This window comes from Meriones unguiculatus, chromosome 7 (assembly GCF_030254825.1).
Source record: "Meriones unguiculatus strain TT.TT164.6M chromosome 7, Bangor_MerUng_6.1, whole genome shotgun sequence".
In the NCBI taxonomy this organism is placed as follows: Eukaryota; Metazoa; Chordata; class Mammalia; order Rodentia; family Muridae; genus Meriones; species Meriones unguiculatus.
The window spans coordinates 108,033,933-108,059,365 of NC_083355.1; the positions used below are offsets into that span (position 1 = coordinate 108,033,933).

The 25,433-nt window shown below is 50.3% G+C and overlaps 1 protein-coding gene across 2 annotated transcripts in view; it reads right to left on the reverse strand.

Moving 5' to 3' along the window:
• Positions 1–25,433, reverse strand: part of Itpk1 (inositol-tetrakisphosphate 1-kinase) — a 134,622-nt gene that overhangs the window by 77,911 nt on the left and 31,278 nt on the right. The gene's annotated exons all lie outside the window — the stretch shown is intronic.

The window sequence follows — 25,433 nt, forward strand, 5'->3', positions numbered from 1 at the left end:
AGGTCCCACCCTGATCAAACCTCAGGGCCCACTGTCTTTGCTAGTTGTCAATACTTAGCCTCACATAGCCCCACTGAGTGCTAAGCCAGGTGGCCAGCCAGGAAGCCAATGGCCATGTCACTGAGGCCTCTTATTTCAGCTTTCCTGAGGTTTCCGCAGAGCTCCGCTGAAGACAAGAAGCCTGGGATCCCTATGCCTCTCCCACAAGACTCTGCAACCAATGACCAGAACACAGAGGAGCAAAGAGTGGGCCTGCCTGACACTATAACACTCAAAATCCATTAAACTACCAGGGTCTATGCCTACTGCAGTCAGCAAACTGGCTCAGAGGACCAGAACTAAATGTAGGATGTATACCCTCCAGTTCAGATGTTTTTGCTGTTTCAGAATCTAGTCCCCAGCTTGGGCAAAAGCCAACCCACCTTGGATAAGAACTGCCAAAATACCTTCCCGTCCCCCCTTCCCCGAAAATGTTCTCACCCACTCAAAAATCTTCCACGGCTCCCATTGCCCTAAAGTAGGACACAGTGCTCCCTCTGGCTCCCTTCCTTACTCTCGCCTCACTGCCTCCAGAGCAGCTCACTCCTCTGGTCAGACCAGTCCACTCCTGGTCTGGGCACCTGGCCCCAGGCTCTCCACAGTATATACAAAGCGCTGTCTGCCCTAGCCCTTCCACTGGAGGGGGTCCAGAGTGAAGAGGAGTCCGGAGCAATCACACACCCCTCTCTTCCCTCCCAGGGTACTGTGAGCTCAGCTTCTGAGACAATCATTAGCTCAGACCTCAGACATACATAAGCCAGCCTGCAGGACATCAGCCCAGGGACATTACAACCACTGCACAGGTTGGGGGCTACTTCCATTTCCTATTTTGTGGGGAAGGAACAGGCTCAGAGAAATAACACTAATTCAGGGCCCAGTGGTAGCACTAGGTTCTGCATGGGGTCAGCCTGGTTCTGGCTTCTTCTCCCACATGTCACCCCATGTGTGCTAAATAAAAGGAAATTGTGAGCCGTGTCCTTGTCACAGAGGCGATAAGGCCAGCACACAGGAAGTGGTGAGCGTGCAGAGCCTAGGTCATTTCTCAGGCTTTCCCAAGAGCTCTGGGGCCTCCAGGGCCTTCCACAAATGGCTGGCTAGGAAGAAGAAGAAAAAAAAAAATCAACAGGTAAATGCATCACCAAATGAGTGGCCAACTGGAAAGTTGGGAGAACCTAGGAACCAGTATTTTTCCACCATCCCTCCGTGACCTGTACACCTTCTCCTTCCTCATGACATTCTCTCTGCCTCCCAAGGTAGATGGAAAACCTGTCCGTAAATAAGTGGAGGGTCCATTGGTTTCCAACTCTTTGCTGACATCACCTACCCAGGCTGTACTGCAACAGCACTCTTCAAAACACCTAAGAGGTGTGTGTGGGTGTGTCTGTGTGTGTGTTTGGGTGGGTGGCATAAGAGGCCTCTACTGTACTTGGCTTTCTTTCTTCCATCTGTCTCCTACCTTTCAGCCCTTTTTCCCCAAGGATGGAAGTGGTGAAGGAAGGGGACCCCACTAGGACATAGAATGGGAACATGGGCTGCTCACTCTAAAGAAAGATCACAAGCCCTCTGCCCATGCTAGTGACACCACCCCCACAGACACACACAGACACACAGACACACACACACACACACACACACACACACACACACACACACACTGCTGCTTCCAACAGCCTTGAAGCTGAGGCCCGCTAGCAGCGCAGTCCCCTCAGAGAAAGCTTCCTCCCCAGTTTGAAGCCATTTAAGCTCAGGTAGGTCAGTGATACAGGCTCGGTCCACAAGAGCACCCACCGCACAGACTAGTGACTGGCGCACAGGTTGAATGGTGTCCCCCCCAGCAAGACAAGCTGGAGTCCTCACCCCCCAGAAGCTGCAGATGTGAATGTATTTGGAAACAGGGTCTTGCAGCTCACTGAGGTCATGCTGATGTAAGTGTCCTCAGAAAAAGAAAGGCCGGGGCTAAGGAGACAGCACTTGCCTCATTGGCACAAAGAACGGTGGAATTCATGAGAAAGAAAAAAAAAAAAAAGTATGGTGGCATGTGCTTATAATCCTAGGTCTGGGGAAGGCAGGGACAGGAGGCTCCCTAGCCAACTGCTTTTACTTAATTGACCGGCAATGCAGGCTACCCCGAAAAAGGAGGTACACTCCTGAGGATAATACTCAAGGCTGTCCTCTGTCCTCTGCCTGAACACACCACACACACCACTACTCTACTCTCCCTCTTCCTCCTCCCCCTGCCCCACCCCACCAAGGAAAATACATGACAGCACAGGGAGGCAGAGGCTAGAACGATGCTGTCTTGGGCCAGGAAAGCATGGGACGGCATCTGCAGCTGGAGGACAGGGGCCTATTCTAGGAGGCTCCGGGCCTGGCCCTGTCGGCACAGGACTTCAAACTCCCAGCCTCGGGAGCTGAGAATAAGCTTCAGTCCTTTTCAGCCTCCGCTGAAAGTCACCTGCCAGACCAATCAGAGCCAACCAGCCCAGCCAGCCCTGAGCCTCAAGCCGAGTCCTGGCTCAGGGAAGCTGATAAGCCAAGGGGATACAGTGCTGGCAGCCATCTTCTCATGACTTGGCAAGGTCCTGGGGAAATATTTCCAATGAGACAGTGTGAGTCTTTAATGACCTGAAACCTCTCTATCTCTGGACCTCTGGGGACATTTGGGCTTCCCCACCCCCTACAAAAACAAACAAACAAACAAACAAACAAAACTCTTTGCTGTCATTCCCTTCACTTTTCTACCTATGCTAAGATATACACATCTGATACCCTCCAGGGTCTTTACATTTCTCATACATGGGCACAATTTGCCCCTAAAGCATGTCTAAAGGAGCATGACACCCAGTGATCATACCCCAAGCGACCTAAACTTTCCATACTAGCTAGCACTGAGATCCTGAAATGCCAGGCTCTCTGAGGCCACCAAAGCAGGCCTTCAAAGTCCTGCTTTGGTGATGGCTGCTAGCCCTTATCTTAACAATGCTTTTGAAGACAGGCCTTCTCTGTGTACCCTAGCTGTCCTGGAACTTACTCTTTTGGACCAGGCTGGCCTCGCACCAAGCTAGATTTGCCTGCCTGCTGGGATTAAAGTGCTGTGTGACGGGGTGTTCTTATTGGCCAAGGCCGTATCACCCATCTACCTGGACTTAAGTGGCTTCAGACTGGGGGGGAAGAATCTCTGAGGGGACTGAATTACTAGCGGGCCTCAGTGTCAAGACTGGGATTAACGCCATCATCACCATGGAATTTTCTTATAACAAAAAAGTTCCTCCAAACTCAGAATGGTAAATAAAGAGGTGCTTGGTTTTAAATGATGACCAGAAACTGTTTCTATCATAAAAAAATAAAATAAAAACGAAGTTTTAGAGGTAGGGATCTGTGGTGCTTCAAGTGCTTGAATATGAGCAAAAACTGAGGATTTTTTTTCCAACTTTCTATTCTGCTGTGTTTACCATGGGTGACTACCATAGTCAAAGGCTATCTGTCACAGCTCCCAACAGGGTACCTGGAAGGAAGAAGGGGGTGCAGCTGAGGAGCTGTGTTTGCCATCTCACTGGCCAGAAGTAGGTGAAGCAAACGACTTAGCAAGGGAGACTAGAATGCCAGGGAAGCTGGGTCAGCACGGAGAGCCTGAGCCAATCCAAAACCTCCCCATGAAAAAAGAGCCGGTGGGAGGTGAGAGTGAAGACAGGCTGGGAAGCTAAGTCTACAGACAAAAAATAGAGAAGCACCTGGCTTGGCCACCTCAGCTATGCAGGACACTGAGGGGGGTCATGAGTTCAAGGCCTGCCTGAGCTACAGAGTGAGTTAATGAGAGCCCGCCTCAAATTTTTATAAAAGGATCTGAGGTGGTACTCAGAGCATTTGCTTAGCAAATGCAAGGAAGGTCCTGGGTTCAATCATTCATGCTGAAAAAGCAAGCATGCAAACAAACAACAAAAAAGAATAAACGAGTCTACTGGCCCTTTGAAATCATTCAAAAAATAAAAAATAAAATCGCTCTGCAGCTTCTAAGTTGGCCCTAGAGTAAAGTAAACAAGTTCACAAGAATCCTTTCCCAATGCCTCTTCTGTGCCAGATCCTCTGCTAGGTACTGTGGTGGGTGCCAAGAGCCGACAAAACTTGTAGAGAGTGCTCCCAAGGCTGGCACAGGAAGGACACAGCAGCCAGGGAGCAGAGGAGTTGGTATACTCCATGCCCGGGTCTAGAGAAGGAGGCGGTGTGCCACGGTGGGTCCAGTGCCGCATGCAAATACAGACAGCATTTTTTGGAGTTGTTGGGAATCAAGCACCTCCAAGCCCAGGCACCCCCAATAGTAGGGGCTTGCAGAGAGTGGTGGCTAGACAAACCCCCTCTCCAGGAGGCAGCTCCTGTCTCACCCAGTCCCAAAAGGTCTTTGTGAGGAATGCTTCCTAGGACAAAGCAAAGGCCAGGGGCAGCAGGCCGGAGGAAGTACGCTCCCTGCCTTAAATAGAAGCGAGCCGGGGCTGGTGGAGTTTGCAGAGGAGGATGGGCTGTGGGCTAGAGCAATTTAAAGGAAGCTCAGTGGTTATACTGGCCTACCGCCCATGCCAGCCTGTAAAAGAGAAATGGGGCTTGAGGCTGTATACCCTACAAGAGATCTGAGGTGGTTCTAACTCACCACGTCCATTAGGGGCAGAGGGCTGGGATGCAGTTCCGCTCTCTCCTGCTGGCACAGTAAAGCACCTACTGCTTTCTTTTCCACACTGCCCGTGAGGCCACACAATAGCAATTAGGCAACATAGCACACACTCCAAAGGATTCTCCAAGAGCCCCAGGCTAGCAACTTTCTCCTTCCTAATACAGGAGAGGTCAGGACGCTGAAGGGTAACAGAGGTGCCGGCCTCTGATGTGCTCAAGCCCGCCCGGGCTCCTATGGGCTTCTTAGTTCCTTCACCCAGTCCCCGCCACCACCCACGCAGGCACACACTTCCAGGCCTCTCTGTACAGAGGAGTGTCAAGAACCACCACCACCCACCTCAGGAACTATGTCACAAGAAATTCTACCGTATTCCAGGCAGTAGAGCCAGGCAGTAGAGCGCCAGCCCCCTCCCCGTGTCTATAGCCAAAACGAATGTGGGAGGAGCCTGCATCTTGGCAGAAGGATGCCACCCGAGGCAGCAGAAAGCAGAGTCCTGGGTGCGAGTCCCAGTTCTGCCCTTCAACGGCTCTGTAATCCTTTCTGAACTTCAGTTTCCACAGCCAAAAGGCAGGACAATTAACTGTCCTCAGAGCTTGTAGGACTGGCTTTGGGCTTATAGGAGGGATTTTTTTTTTCCAAGGACTTTATAAAGGACTCCCAAATGTTAGCTATATTTACATTGATTTTATTGCTGGACTCTCAGGAGCCGACTCAGCTTCTATTCAAGACCTTTAGTGACTGATGCCAGGCACCCTCACTGGCTGGGCTGAGGGACAAGGAATTCCCATGGGACTGCCAGACACAGTGTAAGGTCCAGGTCTTGTGAATTCCCAGCTTCCACCCCTACTTGAAAGGGCCAATCCAGACTGTCCTTATATTAAAAGTTTGTTCTGTCCAGGTGGGAGGAGCAGGGTCCTTGGTGAGCACAGAGATGGCCTGAGAGAGACTGGGTGGCCTACAGGACACCCCTAAGTCTTACCTGGCCACCTACCCTCCTGACTCAGTCTGCCCCATCACAACCCTCCTCATAAACCACGCCTCCCCAGGACTGGTGATGGAGGCAACACCACTGGTTTGGTCCCCTACTAAAAGGAGGCAATGCCAGGTGGGAAAGGGCCAGCTTCTAGACCCCAAGCCTAAGTAAGAGCTTGGGAGGCGACATGGTCTTTTTTGGAGGGGAACAACCAAGATGTGAGCCCATCCCTCCCTGTGGCTGTTCTAACCTGTCCTTAGGCGGGGCTGCCCAGACACACAGCATCAACCTTCCCCGGAAGAAGACAGGGCCGCACATTCTGAGCCCCCACTCTTATCTGCGGGCACAGGGCGGGGGACTGGCCTCCAACCTCAATGTGCATTCAGAGCCTTCGGGCACACACACAACTCAGAGCCACAGTTTTAGTCCGTGTCCTCCCTTTGGCTGCACAGCAGTCAGAACCTGCTGGGGTACCTAAGGACACTGGAGAGCAGCACTCTGCTGGTCTGTCCATCTGTCCTGCCACTGCCCCCGCCAACCCATCGAAGCTTCTTTAAATGTTCTTTGTGGGAAGCGTGAGGGATTCTCAGGACTGAGGAAGTGCTCTGTGCTGCACCAAGATGGCAGGCACACCTCACTACCATCTGCCCATGCCCACAGGCATGGCACTAGGAGTGAACCCTAATGCCAGCTGTGGACTCTGGATGACAATGACGTACCCACAGGGTTCGCTGACTGCACTGCACTGCTCTGAGGAGATTTTGGTAGTGGGGGATGCATATGGTGAGGAGTACAGCTATTGCATGATTCACTTACTTTCTCTCCAAAGCCTGCTATCAAAACAAAACAAACAAACAAAAAAAATATTTTTTTCCCAGCCAGGAAGTAGTGGTATACACCTTTTAATTCCACAACTTGGGAGGCAGAGGCAGACAGATCCCTATGAGTTTGAGGCTAGCATGGTCTACAGAAACCCTGTCTCAAAACACACACATATATTTATGTATGTATTTTAAATCCCCCAAATCAAAGATTGCAGATGTAGCTCCAAAGTCTGCCTAGCTAGCATACATGAAGTCCTGGGTTCGATCCCCAGAAGCACTTAATAAAATGGGTGTGCTGGCACACCTATAATCCCCTAACTTAAGAGGTGGAAACAAGAGAATCAGAAATTCAGAGTCATCCTTGGCTAAAGAGTGAATTGAAGTCTAGGCTGGGCTTAAAAGATCTCGTCTTTAAAAATAAAAATGAAAAAGTAAATAAAAGCAATCTCCCAGGTGTTTACAATTGTGGTTGTGTGTGGAACTTGGGAGAATGCCTGGAGTGTAGACAAGACAGGCATCAGAGACAACAGGCAAGACACCATGGCCATTCAGAGAGAAGTCCTGAAGGGAGAAAAAGTCACCCTGATGACCAAAGGAAGAAGGATGAGATGGTAAGGAAATGAAAGTCAAGGGCATGAAAACATCTTCTCTGAAGGTTCTTGACCATTCATTCTCCTAACCCTGAATCTAACACCCTCCATCACTCCCCAGCACAGACTGTGGAACAAATATCAGCCTGGGACTCACTCCACGTGGGGTCATCAGAGCCCCCCCCCCAAATCTCGAAATCAAACCTGAGTCCACACCTGTGTGCACCGTCTCACCTCTGAACTTGAATGAGACTCAGCCAGGAACAGGGTGACACAGAACACGCAGGTTTGGTGTTCAGAGTTCCTGAAAGACATGTCAAGAGCCTGCATCTGCCGCACTGAATGCAGCATCACATGGACGGCCTCAGCTCCTGCCAGCACCCCGCGGAGGTCAGACTACTATCACAGGAGGGAGCTGTCCTGCCTGACCAGAAACAGAGCCTACACTCCCCAAAGCAGCAGAAGTCACTTGGGACATAGATCCCTTCATCCTGTAAATACCGTTCATTGCTCCAGAGCAGACACCAGGCTGGAATACAGGCTGTACCCCCTGACTTCGTAAGTTCCCGCCTGCTGAGATCAGGAACGATGCCTTGAGACTGTGGGCTTCTACCAGGTGGCTTCTGTGGGAAGTCTGGGTCCTGGAAGGGAGAGGCCTCCTCAGCAGGCAGCCTCACGAAGAGGGGCACCCTGTTCTGCTGGTCACAGCCATGTTGAGAACCATTGTTTCAGATAACCCACCAGTGCAAACAACAGAAAACAGCACGCTGTCCCTAGGCTTTGCCTTTATTTTCTGGAAGCCTTTTATTGAAGTATCAACATGTGATAAGAACAGGAATCTGGCTCAGTCCCGGTGACCACAAGGAAATAAGGTGGTACCTTTTAAAAGGAGGAGAGAAAATGGAAAAGGGTAGTGTAAGCGAGGTACAGAGCCTGCTTGGTGAAGTACCCAGGCCTCAGGAGCTCTGGTGAACTGGGCCTGACCTGGTCTGAGGACCCCAGGACCAAGGCTGAGAAACAGATATTTACAGGTACCTCGTGTTCCCACACAGCACCCTCTCCCCACGGTGGCCCACCTCTGGCCTGTCCCTCACCTCCAAAGCACAGATCTGCCTGCCCATGACCCATGACTCAGCTATAGGAACAGCCAGTTCACTGTCACTGTGGCATCCACTGTACTCTTTTGATTGGCATAAGCAAGTCTTTCCCTGGAGCAGAATCACAGGGTCAGAGGGTAGCCTGTGCTCGGCTTTGACCAACCTACTCTCCCAATCCCAGTCAGCCCCTTACCCTGCTGAGTTCCCCACCCCCACCCCATCTCCATCCTCACACATTACATGCGTTCACTACTGGTTGGGTCTCTTGCCCTGTAAGTCATGTGTGCCCCAGGAAGACAGGGTTCTTTGCTGTGGCCCCTGGGCATACTGGCTAGCCAGAGGAACTCCTGCCCTCACTTGTGCACATAGCAGATGGCTCCTTTTACCAGGCCCCTTGGTTTCTTCCTCTCTAAGAGTCCTTCCCAGAGATGCCTTGCAAGGCCCAAGGTTCTGGCCTCATCCAGCAGCCCCGGCTGTCTGTGGGCCTCTGTTAAAGCTGAGGGACCCCAACCATTTTTGCAGATCCTGAGACACAGAGAGAGATCCCAGTGGCTCTTGGGACAAGTCCAGATTCAGGTTTTTCTGACAACCAGATGGAGGAAGGCGAGGTACAGAGCCTGCTTGGTGAAGTACCCAGGCCTCAGGAGCTCTGGTGAACTGGGCCTGACCTGGTCTGAGGAAATCGGTTTCACAGCAGTTAGTATCTCTGTGGTTGCCTATTACAAAGCTCCAAAGAGAAGGCCAGGGGCTGGCAGTGCAGGCACACACTGGGGCTGAGCTGGGTGTGGCATGGCTGAGGGCAAAACCCATCCCTGGCAGATAACAACAAAGGAAGGGGAGTTAGTTAGAAAGACTTCGGGGCATGGCAACAATGGGGCAAAGAGTCAGTAGGCAAGGCCTTAGGCCATCCATGGTTGTGTGGCAGGTGTGGGCTAGCCTGTGCCCATGCTGAGAAGATCCCGACAGCACACTTGTTGATTCTGAACCACACTGCAGCAGTAAGGGCCTGGGAAGCAGAATAGGGTGACAGGCAAAGCACCCCCTGATGGAAGGGGAAACAGACAAGAGGGACAAAATTAAAACACACGCCGGCATCTTAAATTGCTCACTCCAGCCAAAGTCGGCCACGGCGATACTTCTTCCCAGAGCTCAATCCAGAACCTTCTACACCATATGAGAGCAAGGGCTCCACTTCAGAGCCTTAGACCCCAGCATCACTGTGGCAACAGCCTATAAACACGGGGAGCCCAGGCTTCAGTACTACAAACAACCCTGACAGATTCAATAAATATAAATGTACTACAGCAATTTGTGGGGAATTTATGAGAAATTAAAATTTCAACTTCGACAGTAAACAACCCATTTCAGAATTTGCCCCACTTAAAGTTAAATAAACTGTGTGCGAGCATTTTTGGAGCATGATGATGTGAGGCTAAAAGCGGGCCTGGTCGGGAATGCCTCCTGGGCCTCCACACGAAGAGCACTCCACAGAGCGCATGTGCCGGCCCCTCCTCTGCACTTTCATGACGGATCCCTCCAAAGCCACCTGGGCCGCAGCAGGGCGAGGATGAGGAACTCGAGCATGCATCAGCTTGGTCAGCCAGTGAAACACAGTGAGTGCCTCAAGGTCACAAAGCTGACCAAGGTCAGAAGCAAGGCACAAACCTGCAGGTGAGCTCGATTCCAGATCTCCTTTGTGTGCACACACAACCTTATGTACACTTGCTGTGCACAAAACTATCACATGTGAGTATAAGTGAAACCATACGCTGAATTCTCTGGAAATCTGTCCCACTGAGACCATCCACAAGGCTAGCCTCAGGCAGATCAAGGAATTCTCACACACTCACCACCCAGAGGGCGGAGGGCTCAGATCCCAGGCTTCTGTAGTACAAGCAGAGCATCAAGATGAAAGTCTGAGAGACAGGGAAGGATGGGTCCATGGGGAGACGACTCACTCCTGCGTTCTGAAGAGTCTGGACTCTGGAAAGGCACATCAAAGATGGGACCCAAGGGACCGCATGATCCTCTTTACAGAGAGGGAACCAAAGGGCAGCCCACACTGCAGAGGCAGTGTTAGGCGGTGGGGCAGGCAGGGAGCTAGCAGCCTTGGCCTGATGCCTGGTGTGGTGGGTACCATATACCCAACAGGTGTACACTAGGCCATTCTCATTTGAGCTTGGTGGCGAAGGACCTCGATGCAGAAAAGGACCATGATCTGAGGTTCAGTAGAGTGATGGCGAATTTCTTAAGGGACCACTTGACTGTAGGTGGCAGAGATTTGTCAGCAGGTGCCATGTGGAACTGGCAGGAGACCTGCTGAGCAACAGAAAGACATAGACAGGGTAGGAAACACCCTTCTCAGCTCTGTAATGTAATCCTATGGCCATCCACGTCCCAAAGCCACAAGTGAAGGCTTAGTCACCTCAGAGTCCCCACAGGACAGCACAGGGCCTGGCAGTGAGTCCTGGGTGGAATCCAGCAACAGAAGGATTCAGGGGGCCATCTACCCCTCAGCAGTCATATCCCTGCCTTACCTGGCACCCTGGCAACTGCAGGGGTCAGACAGAGGGAGCCAGAATGTGAGTGACACAGTAAGGAGGACAGAGAAGCAAGTGTCACATACATCCCTGCTGCACGTGTGGCAACAATGTGACAACAACATTAGAAGGGCAAACTCCAACTAGTGTTCGCCCTCTACAATTCCCCCAGATGCCCACACCAACCCCCCCCCCGGAAGTATATGTCTCTTTAACAAGCTACAACCCAGTAAACACTCCTATTTATGTAGAACTCAGTAATGATCATAGCCCTGCCCCAACAACATAAGAGCCGGACACTCTCACAGCAATACTATTTACAACAGCAAGAAAGGAGAACCAGGGCCGGCATCCACTTAGAGAGTCGAATAAGCGCAACAAAAGCCACGTTTAGTAGAAGGCAGAGCTTGTGGCGGCTAGGTGCATCGTGGAAGCAAATGACATGATCTGCGCCATAATTTGTTTAAGTGCAGCAACAAACAGCCTATCTCTGCAGTCAAAGGATGTGTGAACACTGGATGCCTGGGGTGTGAAGAAACATATTTCGCTTCTCCTGGCTACACTGGAGGCTCTGTGTCTCCTAGGAGGCCATTTAAAGATGCCTTCTATAAGGTCAGAAAATCACAAGGACAGAAGGATAGCTCCAAAGGGACCCCGGTCCTATAGCAGCTTTGTGTTGTCCCATCCGTCAAAGGTAACACTAACGGTCCAGCTGGAGGGACCCTGTAGCTTGCAGTAAAGGCTGGGTCCTGGCCAGTGGACAGAGACATTTTGTATTCTCCCTAGAATTATGGACAGGCAGGAGTCCCCATTCCCAGTGGCGAGAGAAGACACTGAGGTCACAGGCAGCAATGTAGCAGAGTGCCCTGAGTGATGGGGCCAGAATATCCTGCCAGTACCCAACAGTCTCAGATGCTGAGAGGCAGATGGGCCACTAGTCTATCACACTCAGTCAGTGTGTGCCCCAACACCCTCCCCAGTGCCAGGCTCTGCCCTGTCCCACTCCTGGGCCCTCAACTCAGTCCCAGAGGCATCCTTGCACAACCTGGCTCCTATTGATCTTGTCAAAACACCTGGAACAATGGGAGAAGGCAGTAAACCAAAGACCTCCTGCTACTTCTCCCACCTGAGATGGGAGAAGAACCAATCAAGGCTAAATTCCCAATTAGTCAAGGGTGGGCTTCATAAGACCAGAGCCACCTTGGTAGAAGCTGAGCTCCTACAAAGTCTGTGCCTAGCACAGCCCTGCTTGGCCTCCTGAGCTGCTTCCTGGAAGTGAAGCTGAGAGACACAGGCGCTCTCTCTCATCTGTCCTCACTTCATCTCAAGCTTCAGCCTTGCCACCAACTAGTCAATGGGCCCCACAAAGGTTGTGTCCGCTTGCCCAGAACTGCACAGCTACAAAAGAGTACAGCTGGGAGGAGGGTTGAATCCCAGCCAGTGGGCTGTGGGATACAGAGGAGCACTTGCCTCTGGGACCCAAACCAGCTCTGTTGCTAGCTCACTGGGCAGCACAGGGAAGCCTGAGTCTTGCCTGAAAGTGGGCACTAACAAAAGCAGCCAGAAAGGGGAGGCACAGAGAGCCTACCCCTATTGCTACAGGGCACCTTCACGGAGGCCCAGCCGATGACAAAGGCATTCTGGAATTCCTACCAGGTACGCCCTAGCTCACAAACTCTAGTTCCATCTCCTTCTAGATGTCCCTCCATGCCTTGGGACAAAAGCCCAGGCCCCACACCTCATGTCCACTGGATCAGCAGTGCCTCCCAAGCAGCTTCTGCAGTGTGACTAAGCCCCACAACACCAAGTTTCTGGGACACAGCTGCTGGCTGGGCCCCAGCAAGCCGGCATCGCCTTATAGGGCATGCTCTATGGCCATTCTACAAAACCAAGAGGAGTAAGACACAGACAGTGATGCTGGGGAGCAGGCTGGGGGCAGGAGCTCAAGTCCCCAGAGCGTCTGGGTCTGGAAAGGCCGTCCCTGCCTGCTGCTTATACACAGCATCTGGGATCTGTGGAGAAGGACGTGCCACTCTGGTTCCCAGGGGAGTCTCGGGTCAGGGGCTGGGCAAAATGGGGGAAGAAAAGCAGAGCCAAGCTATAGCTCCAGATTTACAAAACCTTTTGTTAAAAACTGTTGTGCGTGGGATTCCCCGGGATCCCACCTAGACAACCATAAAAGGCATGGTAGGTTTAGAAAACGAGGCTTATGAAACTAGGGCCAGCATCTATAGCTCTACACCCCATCACTGTAGGACCCTGGAAGAGCTAGCAAGAGGGAGAACAGAATCAGCTTTTGCCCATTAACACGCCTCTAAGCAAGAGCCACTCTGGTCTCCAAGCGTGCTGCAGGTCTCACAGCATCCACTCCTAGATACAGGAGAGAGCTGGGCTGCCAAAAAGGAGTGGAGGGACCACAAGCCAGGACTGCTATGGAGAAACCATCCCTGGCCATCCCTACTCTGAGCAAACCACGACCGCAGTGTCTGGTTCCTTCCTTGTGAGAATGTCATACAGAGAGACCCTTGTATCTTGTATCGTAGTCAGCCCCCTTTTATACCTGCATTTTCTGCAGGTAGTGACAACTGTGTTAGCACTAGTGAACAGTACTGAACCGCTGCTTCCAAGACAAACCACGTGCCAAGCCCTGTGCCCACTTTACCTGCATTACCTTATCCCCACGCTTAGAAACCTGTGAGACTGAGCCAACCAATATTCTCATTCTACAGATGAGGAGACAGAGACTCAGGAGCTGAGCAGCTTGTCCAGTTTTAAGAGAGAGCCCCGGCGAGCTTCACCTTCATGAGGCTCCCCAAGTAAAACACAACACCCATTCCCCAGCTCCCCATCCTTCTCAGGAACAGAATCCTGAGGTCCTTTGAGGTGACAACGCGCCCAGTTGTCAGCTCAACATCACACTCCCTGCCCGCTGACACCAGATGTGGCTGGGTTCTGACCCAGGCATGGACAGAAGCAGTATTACAAGGCACTTCTAGGAAGGCCACCAAGGGAGAACAAACGGGGGTACTGGGGCAGGGGGGCTATTCCCATACTGCTTCCACTGAGAACAAATGTGGCCGCAGTTCCAACAACATGAAGCCACAAAGGCCAGCGGAGAGGGTGGAATGTTACAGGCAATGGCGCAGCCCTGTGCTGTCTACATCTGGCATCTTGAACGTGGGAGACATCATGTTTTCTGTGGGCCACGGGCATTTCTAGTTCCCTACTTACAGCTGACTGCAAATCTCACCAGTCCCCCTAGTAAAGAGTCAGAGGTTTGGGGTGTTGGAGAAATGAAGCTGGCCAGATAGATCAGGAGAGTGAGGCTGGCACCAGGAAGAGCCCTGGCCCTAATGTGCAATAAATAGCCTTGCACAAGGGAACCACAGTGGCTCAGCCCACTGTCTCCTGCTCCTATTGTACGTCATCATCTTTTCTTACCCCGGTTAAAACTTCCTCTTTGTAACACTGCCGTGGCTCTTCATGTGCAGAAGAAAGGTTCCATCATGTTTGTTTGTGTGTGGGTTGTTGTGTTTTGCTCTGCTTTGTTTTTCTTCCTATGCGGCCCAGGCTGGCCTGGAATTTGCAATCCTCCTGCTTCCACCGCCTGACTCCTGGGATTATAGGCATGTGCCATTACACCCAGCCCTCTCCATGGTTTTCATTCTCCCTCCTGGGGACTTTCACCATAGTAACTAATCTCATTTTCCCACATGCACTAGCTGCCAGGAGGCTCAGAATTGCCCTGATGTGCTCCCACAGTGGAGGGATTCGTCTGCCCCTGCCTATCATCACATTTACTAGAGTTTCCTTGGGACAAGGAGGTTAAAAAGTAAAGCACGCAGAATGCTGAAAACCTAGTCATTCTAGACCACAAAAGTTCATGCTTCCCTTTCTGAGAACAGTTAAGTGGCAATTTACCTCACAAGTTAGAACTTCATAAGAATAAAGAAAACAGGGACTAGAGAGATGGTTCAAGCGGTTAGGAGCACTGGCTACTCTTACAGGGGTCCTGGGTTCAATTCCCAGCACCCACCTGGTGGTTCACAGTCATCGGTAACTCCAGGTCCAGGGGATTTGATGCTCTCTTCAGGCCTCCGTAAGCACTTGCGCACACATGGTACACATACATACATGTAAACAAACATACACACTTTAAAAAGTGTAAAGAAGAAAATGATTTCTAGTTCATGAATGCATTTAGCTCTCTGTACCTGGCAGTGTTTTGCATCCAAGATTAAACCAACTCCAGACCAAAAATATTTGAAAGAAACAGTCACAAGCATGATTATCACGAATGTTTGTTCTTATTCCTTATTTCCTACATCACATTTATACTGTTCTAGGTGTGATAAGGCGCCAGAGATGGCTGGCATGTTTGGCTACGTGCAAACACTACGTGCTCTTTATAAGGGACTTAAGCATCCATGGCCTTTCTGGAATCAGCCTCCCAAAGGATGGACCTTTGAAAATGATGCCGGATGATACATCAGCCTGTGACTAGGAAAGCCACAGCAAGCTTTCCCGCCAACCCCAGGCTACATACACCACCAAATACAGACCACGAATCTTCCACAGCACACAGACACATGACCACTCAAAGGTTCTTTCCCCCATGCCAATACGGTAAATCTGAACATCTCAATTTTGAAAGCACTGAAAGGCATAAAATAGGTATTATGGAACCAGAGGGAGAAGGAAAAAAAAAAAAAAAAGAATAAGTTAGTAAAAGTACAAGAAAAGCAGAAGGAAATGAAACCGAAGGGAATACCTCTAGCTCAGGTATCTCTGAAATATTAAATTGTTTTCTGCTGACTTCCAGGGATGTCTTGGCAAAATGCTTCTATATGCTAGAGTGTACGCTAGGCAGCCAAAGCCCCCAGAAGAATGAGATGTGAGCTGCATCCCTAAAGAACTCACAGAAAAGGGCAGAGAAAACCCCTAGCCTGGTGACACCCTGAGATGAGAGATGCCTGCGAGGCTGGGTGATAGGGTAGGTTCTTGGAAAGGGAGAGAGACCAGGAAGGCCTTCAGGAGCTGGTGACTGCGAGACCACTTTTAATCTAGTGTCTACTAGATTAAAGAGAGGTGGGATGTGGCCAGCTGTAGGAACAGAATGTCTGAAGGACGGAGCATGTCTCAGACACTGGGGCTCTCCTCAGGGTGCTTTAAAGGTTCACCCAGGCCGGAGCTGGGTTCCCTGGAAACAACCACATGGGTTTCACTGACCCCCTTCCAGGGATAGGTCCATCACTCTACAGCCTGACACAATGGCAAACAATCACAGCACGGGGCTTGTTGAGAAAGAATGGCAACCTAAGTAGCCATGCAGGAGAAGGGCCCAGTGCAGGAAAGGGGCCACAACGCCTCAGAAGAAAGGGGCCTCAGGAAAGCACAGGCTTTCAAAAACACAAATGCAGCCGTGGAGTGACAGTGGGAGTACACGGTGCTAAGTGAGCCAGCCTACACTAGCGTGGAAAACGCTGAACTTGCAAACACAAAGCCAAATGCAGCGGTGCACCTCCCCCTAGGAGGACCAGGAGTTTTAAGACTGTTTTACATAGAGTGTGCACGTGTGCACGTGTGCTCTGGCTCTAGCTCTGGCGCGCGCGCTCTCTGTAAGTAAATGTAGTGTAGTTAATTACTTAACTAAGAGACAGGTAAGATGGCTCAGTCGTAGAGGTGCTAATCCTACAATCAAGTAAGAGAGAACCAACCTCTGAGAGCTGGGCTCCTCTACAAGCACTCCCTGGCACACTCAATGTTGCATTTCATATGCGTACGCACACATACACAAATGCACATAATAAATTGAAAATAATAATTTTAAATGGTAATCTGGATTCACTGGTGTGGTGGCCCATGTCTGTAATCCCAGTACTTGAGAGACTGAGGCAAAAGGGAACAAAGTTCAGCCTGCACTCCACAGCAAGTCTGAGACCAGCCTAGGCTACCAAATAAGACTCTGTATCAATATATTAATAATTATCATTACTATCGTCATAGAAAGAGGTGGGCCGTAAAGACGATGTACTCGGTCTGAAGGCTGTAGGTGAATATTCTCCATTTGCTCACCTGTAAAATGGGGGTGATAAGGAAAGCATTATCTACTAAAGAGAACTACTGAGACCCTTGTTAGACTCGTTGCAGGAGGATTCAAGTTAAACGCTGGGGAAGCTCCTGAAATACACGGAGGCTGTAAGCATGCCTCCGTCTACCATAAGGAGCTCCTGGGGAGGTATGATGGCAAACCAGCCTTCAGGACCCCGGGGCCCCACCAGCTGTCTGACCACCATACCAAAGGCTCAGAGCCCAGAGCGGGGCATCCTCTCCACTCACCGCAGGGAGGCAGAGGCAGGAGCAATCAAATATAGCCCCATCCCCTGGCAGCCCTACCCTTTCCCAAACTACTGGCCAGGAGTGCCAGGCAAGTCTAGCTTTCAGAAACATTTACGGGTGACATGACAGAATGGTGAGGCTGATCATAAAAACCTAGTGGGGGTGAGGTCTCCCCTAGGTGGTGCTGGCCACATGTGGACACACGCAAGCTTCAGGGAGGGCACATGAGGCTCAGTAAGACTATGCTCTCCCAGCTTTGGAATGTCGTGTGGTTTTCCTATAATAGAAAGCTCTAAAAGCAATAATAAACAAGCCTTCTAGAACCGTGCTGCCTGCCTTCAACGGCTTCTCCTCCAACTTCCTCCCCCTCCTCTTCCCTTCTCTCAAGCAAAATTAGGCAACTACTTGCCTTTTCTGTTTCCTCATTTATGATACAAGTGACACTCTTATAGACCTAACTGAACTATACATAAGAACATGAATAAATGCATGTGAATTATTTACACCAGAGGACAAATCACGTGCTCAGTCAAGGTCACTCCAGAGGCAATGTGCTGGGGTGGTGACCACAAGCCATCCTAGAAAGCGGTTGTCTAATGCTGCCTTGCGTCTCCCTGGGTTCTCTAATGTCCTACTTCTAGGACAGAGCCAGGCTTGAGGGACACTGGTAAACACTGGCCTGAGACACAGCCTGTAGGTGCTATGGGTGGGAGCGCACAGAATGCGAACAGATTGCAAGCAAGCCGCCATCACACCCTGGGGTCTGGATGCTTCCAACTCAGTAAGGTCACTCCTAGAAGCCTATCCAAAGTGAACACTGAGATACGATCTAACCCTACAGAGGCCTAGGCTCTGACATCGTGGCAACACTTACCCACTGTAAGCCAGGGGCAACCTTGAACTGAGGCTCCGGACACTGGTACATATGGACAATGAGCAATGGAATCAGCCAGTGTGACAGTTCATCCACCCCCAAATGCAGCTCCCAACCCAAGCACCCAGACAAAACAGCATATTTTCATGACTGTCTCTGGGTTTACTTCCCAAGATTTCAAGAATGAGCACACGCTGCTCATAAGTGCGAGAAGAATCTAGAATCTAGAGCTGCCGTTAACCAACCAGAGCTGGCATGGCTTTATACTCTATCCACTCCTCCCATGAGCACAGCACACAGGCCAGACCCAAGGGCGCTCACAGACTATGGCCCTGGAAGGACAGTTACCCAGCAGTTCCAGCTGCAGGGGTAGGGGTCTTCAGGTGAAGCAGGGAGGGGACAGGCAAGAAGATGCCTGGCAGCCCTGAAGGCACATACAGAAGTCAGAGGGGCTGGCAAGGCCTTCCTACCCAACAGAAAGTCAAGGTGCTTTGTGTTCTCTGGAGGTGAGCAGAAGGCCATGCATGTCTCCTGCCTGCGACTGTGTGACAGCTGTCGCATCGACACGTCATTCCCTCAGCTGCAGGGCTGCCCCTTATGCTCTCAAAACGTGGCCCCATCCAACCTGCCCAGTCCAGCGTGACCTCATGTACTCAGCACCAAGTGTTTCCAGCTACAGCGTGCATCCAGATCACACACAGATTCCGACTGGGCTGGGGTGCTCAAAGCCTCCCACAGGACCTGCATTGGTAGGTGGCATCTCAAGAACCGGCCTTTGAGCGGCTACTTCACCCCAGAACTGGGGGCCACTCTGCAAACATCATCTTCGCCTCTCTTCTTTCAAATCCCTTTCCGTCTCCTCCTAGCTTCCTTTGTTCTTGCTTCTCTTTCCTTTAGTCTCACGTGAACCTGCTTGCCACATTCCATCCAAGGACAGCAGGAAGTGCTCACAGAAGACCCTGTGGAGGTTCAGCCCCAGTTCAGCTCAACGCAGAGTAGAAAGACGTGGGTTCCTGAAGCCTGTGAGTGAGGACACAGGAGGCAAGCACAGGGAGCCTGCTTCCTTGGCCACCTTCTCTCATCTAGGTGATGAAGCAGAACTTTTCTGTTCAAAGGTTTTCTCCTGCTGACTCAGGCTGGAGACCAGACTCAGGCTAGACAGAACTGAAGCCTGCTAGCCATCAGGACTACACCTATACACTTCCCTTCCAGGAAGTCTGGGAGACCAGAGGTAAGATAAGGCTGGCTGTAACTAGTGGATAATCCTGCAGGCCATTTGCTAGAATGTTCAGATCCTGGGTCCATCCTGGGCAACACACACACACACACACACACACACACACACCACTGCACATACATACACTACACACAGACACAACACTAGAACAGAAACTGCCTGGCAAATACTAAAAGCACTCATCAGCCTAATGTTCTCACACTGTCTTCCAAGATGGGATTTTTGTTTTGTTTTGTTGTTTTTGGAGACAGGGTCTCACTATGTAGCTCTGGCTGGCCTTGAGCTAACAGATCCACCCACCCCGTGCTCCACAGTACTCGTACTAAACATCTTCCAAAATGAGATGTTTTTAATGGCTACAAAAAAAAAAAAAAAGGATAGGAATAGACACTGATTTGCATAACTTTCCCATCCCATGTGTCATTATTATAAGAAAAAACAATGATGATCATAAATTTGTCTATTTAACATATCCAAATAAATGACTGAAAGTGAAAATAATTCTCTGCATTTAGAAAAAAAAAAACCTGTACCTTAATTGAAAATATATATATATATATATATATATACATACAATTTGTCTTAAAAAAAAAAAAAGTTCGCAAGTTAAAAGCCTTAATGACTAGAAATCTAAAAGTGCTCTCCAGTGAGACCATACAGCTTCTTCTAAGCCACATTTGTCCCCTCACAGGCCACCTTGTCCACAGCAAAAGATGAAGAGTGGCGGCTCAGATTCCTTCAGCACTTGTGGGGTGCCCTTTTAGAGACAAAGAAAATGAAATCCCACAACCAGAAACACTCTGGAAGAAACTCAGGACTTAGGACTCCTCAGAGAAGTCAGACTTGGTCCATTGCTGGCCTCCGGTGACCACAAGCTCCCATGCAGAGCCAGCCTCTGCACAGATGCCAATGTGGTCATCCTTGGCAGTACCAGTCTACTGAGGGTCAGCTGTGGACAGGTGGTCCTCAGAAAGTCACTGCTTGCAATAGGGGTGACCAGGCGTTTCTCACAGGTTCCTCCTGCTCCAAGAATCGGAGCCACACTAAAGTCCAGGGTGCTATTAGCCCAAGAAGGAATGGCACCCCTTCACCTGGAAACTATCTAGCAAGGGCACCAAGGCCAGCCACTGGGGACACTGGAGAGAATGGAGTAACAGAGGGGACCTAACTGGGCTTTATACCTTTAATAAACCCATTAAAACACACCTGGAACTAGGCAAAAAACACTCTACAAGTAACATTTGCTGAATCGGAAAACTCAGTGCTGTGATCCCTTTGGAGAAAACTACTAAGCGACCAGCCAACTGCCCCAGCACTAAATTAGCCAGCAACTGAGGACAAGTCCCCTGAATTCCGTACACTTCTCTGTCATCAGCATCTTCCCCTTCCGGGCTGGTCCAGTCCCTGGAGCCCTGGAAACCAGAAAGAAACAAAGAACACCTGGGGACTGACCCCTCACTCTTTCGGGTACCAACCACATCTGCCACCTGGCCTACCTCCCTTTGTTGCCATGGTTACTATAAATTGCATCTCCCCTTGCCTGGCTGTAAACCCAGCTGCCTTCTAGAGACCTGACTGCTTTCCAAACCAACTTTTTCCTGTCAACCTTCCTGTGCCCTCCAGGGAGCTCTTCCTCCCAACTAGATCACAGGGCACTTCCTTCCCAACAAATACCCTCAGGGCACAGACTCAGCCCCCACCAAAGTTTGCCCCACACCTCAGTGTTGTGCACTCTCCCATTCTCTCTGTCCCGGTCTCTTTCCTGAGAGGAACCCAAAGCCCAACCTACCTAGACCACTAATCAACAGACAACTTTCCCAGCCTCCAAGTCTGGATGCAGGCCATTCTGCATCCCACCATCCCACCCTGACACCTTCCCATAATACTCAGGATGCTGCTCACTCTTCATCAAGAGGTACCACCTTCTCTACAGGGCTTCCCCATTGTCACCTCCTCCTCATCTCGCTCCCTCAAAGACCCTAACTCACCACAGAAAGCCTGCTCCATCCACAGGGCTGGCACATCAAGCTCACACCCTATCCTAGAACTGCAGAGGTACAGCACCAAATTCTTCTCCAATCCTGAGCACATGGCCTTCTTTCGGAGGTATACAGCCTTTCTGCTTCTTGGTCTTGCCTTTCCTTGGAAGCTTGCTGTCTGTCAACTTTTGGGGCAAAGTGGTTGCTCTTCTAAGAGACCTTACTTTAATTCCTGGCACCTACATAATGGCTCACAACCGCCTGGTACTCCAGTCCCAGGATATCCAATGCCTTCGTGTGGCCTCCACAGGCACTTCCTGCATGTGGTACATAGACATACATGCAGGCAAAACACCCATACACATTTTGTAAAGATTTATTTATTTATTATTTATACAGTATTCTGCCTGAGTGTGTGCCTGCGGGCCAGAAGAGGGCACCAAACCTCATTAAGATGGTTATGAGCCACCAAATGGTTGCTGGGAATTGAACTCAGGACCTTTGGAAGAAGAGCCAGTGCTCTTAACCTCTGAGGCATCTCTCCAGCCCTCGCCCATACACATTTTTTTTTTTTTTTTTTTTTTTTTTTTTTAGTTTTTAAGTACAACATCTCAAATGGGTAACAGCTCAGGAGAGACCGGCACAGAGGGCCTGCTCCCTCTTGAATCTGGGGAAAGTTACTTGCCAGCCTGAGAAACAGTGGCTGTCCCAAGACTAGGTTTCATAATGTCTGAATTTGCCAAGAATTTGGAAGGAGGAATTTGTAATTGGCTACTGTACTTTTCACACTTGTGGCTTACTCATTTGCATTTTAAAATAAAAACCCAGGCTAACAGTCCTTGCCTTCTCCCCAGTGGGGTGGAAGCCAGGCTTACGGTGAGGTAGGGGCTTGGCCAGCATGCCAGCTGCAGCCCAGTCTTCTTGGGTCTCACTATGCTGAGTTCAGGGATAAGGAAGGAAGGGGTAATGAAATCCTGCACAGAAAGGCTTCTCTCCTGAATTTATCTACAGAGCAGACCAGAGAAACACAGGGCTCCTGAGGAGCCCTGGGGGAAGCCCAAGGCCCCGGCCCTGAATCAAATAACCCTCTTCCCCCAGCTGTTTCTAAGGATCCATTTCTCCAAGAAGGCGCTCACTGCTCTGTATTAGCACTTGGCCAATTTGGCTGTGTTTGAAGCTCTTGAACTTGGGGGTGAAGGGGGTAGGCAAGTCCTGATGGGTTTGTGGGCTTGGGCCATGACTCTCAAGCATGCCCTAATGGGTACATAAAGCTTACCTCCACCAGCCAGACTCCTTCCCTTGGGAAGGCTTCCTGTCCTATCCAATGGGGTTAGGGTACCAATGTCTCTCCCCCTCTGGGACCCTGGTCACCTAGTGCAGACTGTTCACACAGCTGCCCAGGCTGCCATACGGAGAGCGATGCCTGTTCAGTCCACACCTTGTACCTCAACCCTTGGCTGCTGCCCAGTGCCTCAGCACTCAACGCAAAGCAGGAAAGCAGGGTTCCTGCTTCTCCACCCCAGGCTCGTTGGCAGCCTCCCCCGCCTGAGTTAACCTGAGCAGAGAGTGGCACAACTTACAGTAAATCAGGTCAGGAGAGGCCAGGCAGCCAAGGAAACCTCACGGGACCCTGCGGGGGAACCTGCAGAGCCTCTTGATGGCCTGCCGCTGTCCCTCTTTAAGGAAGTACCTGGTTCTAAGATGTAAACAGCTTTCAAACCAAACCCCAGGATTAATGTTTAAAACCGGCTCCAACGGCCAGTTTTTAAGCTGACATCTGAAATGTCCTGTAGTTTAAATACTTGAGGAGGATGTCGTATCCAACATGATGTAAATATTGACATTAGAAAATAAAACTGTTACTATTTCTCTTTTAAATGGATCCAATGTGGTCTAAATACCCTGGTGATCTGCGATCCACCATCATCCATTTACAGATTGTATAATCAAGCCCTTCTTAGACAGCTGGAAATCAAACACTGTTCCTTTTTCTTTCCCTGGAGATGTTTAAACTGTCAGAGTATTTCACATTGGAAAGTCTCTTACTAATTATTCTACCACACCACCGAGCTAAGGAAATATATGTACATACTGTTCCTCCTTCAAAGGCTTTTTATGTGGTCATAAAGCTCTTACATACATCAGAAGTCTCTTCTGAAGTAAACCACTTTTGGTTATTAATATATAATTCATCAATATGACCAACATACTCAATACTACACAAGTAACATGCATAAAAAGAAAACCTTATTAGAAATGCAACTTTGAAGAGACGAATGGGACTTTTTAAAAAGTCATTTCATGCACCAACAGAGGAGTCTTACCTACTGCCAGAGTAAGACAGTTTTAATTCTACCTCCGGCTTTCAGTTTTTATAGGAACAACTGTTAAAAAAATCAAGGGAAGGGGAGATGAATCGTCAAATTCATTACCCATGTGCTAGCTAGTTGATAACTCCATCAGTTCCTCTTTCGGTTCTCTTACTAGCAGCAAGGAACTACCTCCAGCCATTATCCAGCCAGGGCTATCATGACCAGCTGCCTCCTTTGATGAGGGAGGGCTGTGTCCTGTAGTCCCAACCTGAGGTACAGCTCTGCAGATCATCAGCCTCTGTGTGCCAGGCCCAGTGACAGGCATGTCACCTGGACTGACTCAGTCCTCATAAGCCTGGACAGGCCTGCCGATTATCCCACTATACAGACTGGCACGCCTGTCACACAGCCAGAAGCTGGGTCCAGGCCGACTTGCTCTTCATCTCCAGACACACTTCCCTGGCAGGAGTGGCTGGCGCAGAAGAAGGGATCTGCCAGCTTTCCCTGCTGCACATCACATGGGTGTGCACATCCCATGCCTAAGAAAGGCTACACACCGATGTTCCTTTAGAATAAAGGGCCACTTCCTGGTACAACACAGTCCCCATAAATGCCCGTCGCTGATGCCGCCACTGTTACCAACAGGTAACAGGGAGAGAGGTTACTTCCGTGACCAGAATAAGCAGGCAGGATCTTCCCTAGGTACGTCACGCTTGGGTCCTGAACCCAAGTCCTGTGACCACTTAGACAGCACCAAAAGGCCAGCAACAGTAGGTGTGAAGTACCTTGTACGTGGATCATGCATTAAATGCAGACAGAAGGCCACAGAGCTGTAAACGAGCTGACCCAAACTCAGCCCTAACTTCACCAAAGCAGCTGACCTCTCCAAAAGGCCACAGCCTCTTTGAGCCCCAGTTTCTGCATCTCTGCAAGAGAGATACCTCCTCCCATACGATTGGGACCTGGCAGAGGAGAGGGATGCTGGGGTAGTTTTGACATGGTCGCCCTAACTCTCTAACTCATTCAACGCCTAACCCAGTGACTGGCACCCTGCCTGTTTCTGGCTTCCAGGAGCCCATATCCTGGCATGTGGTGCAAGAGGGCCCAGCAGATTTTGAAAATCCAGCCAAGCGATTTGCCATTCAGTCTCTCTCAGCATCTTCAAATTTTAAGGTTCTCACAACTCTCCCAGATGCCAGGAGGAGGGGCAGGGAGAGAGAGGCACCCCATAGATTTTATTCTTAGATGCCGGAGTAGACAGCGCCCAGTTTGGCTTCACTCTGCCCCTAGCCACCACTTCCTCCCTCAAGTCATCAGCCAAATGAACAGACACATCTTGAAAGATTTCAAAACCCTTTTGCCTGAAACTCTACGAACAATGACTCCAGGCTCCTGCTCTACCAACAGCCAGGGTACAGAGAAGACCTTGGGCCTGCCAGGTATGTGCAAAATTGGGAAACCCGTTCCTACAGCTGCTGAGTAAGAGGCCTCCTTAAATTGAACAAATAAGGACTCTAAGTATGGGCCAGCAGGCTTTCTAGAAACTTCCTCCAGATGTCTGCCATCAGCTTTGGTCTGGTCCCTGCGCAGGTGTCCCTCTGTGGCTGCAGGCAGATAGAGCCTTAAAGGGTAGATGGCTTGCTGCTACATAGACAGCCCAGTTCATCTCAGACAGGGACAGTGGAGGTGACACGGGAGACCACGGCTTTGGTGCCTGTGTCATAACCTGCCCCTCATTACAGGTCTATACTTCTGAGTTTACATGGAGGTAGACACACTTTACCATCCCTGGGAAGACACAACCATGAGCGCCAGTGTAGTGTCTCTTACCAGAACAGCAACAGGTAATCCCATACCTAGGCTCTCTCAGACAGGTCAAGCCTGCCAACCTTCCTGAGATGGCTGCTGTTGGAGCCTGGATACCCACCATCTCTCCACTCTTTCTTCTCTCTCTCCTTCATTCCAC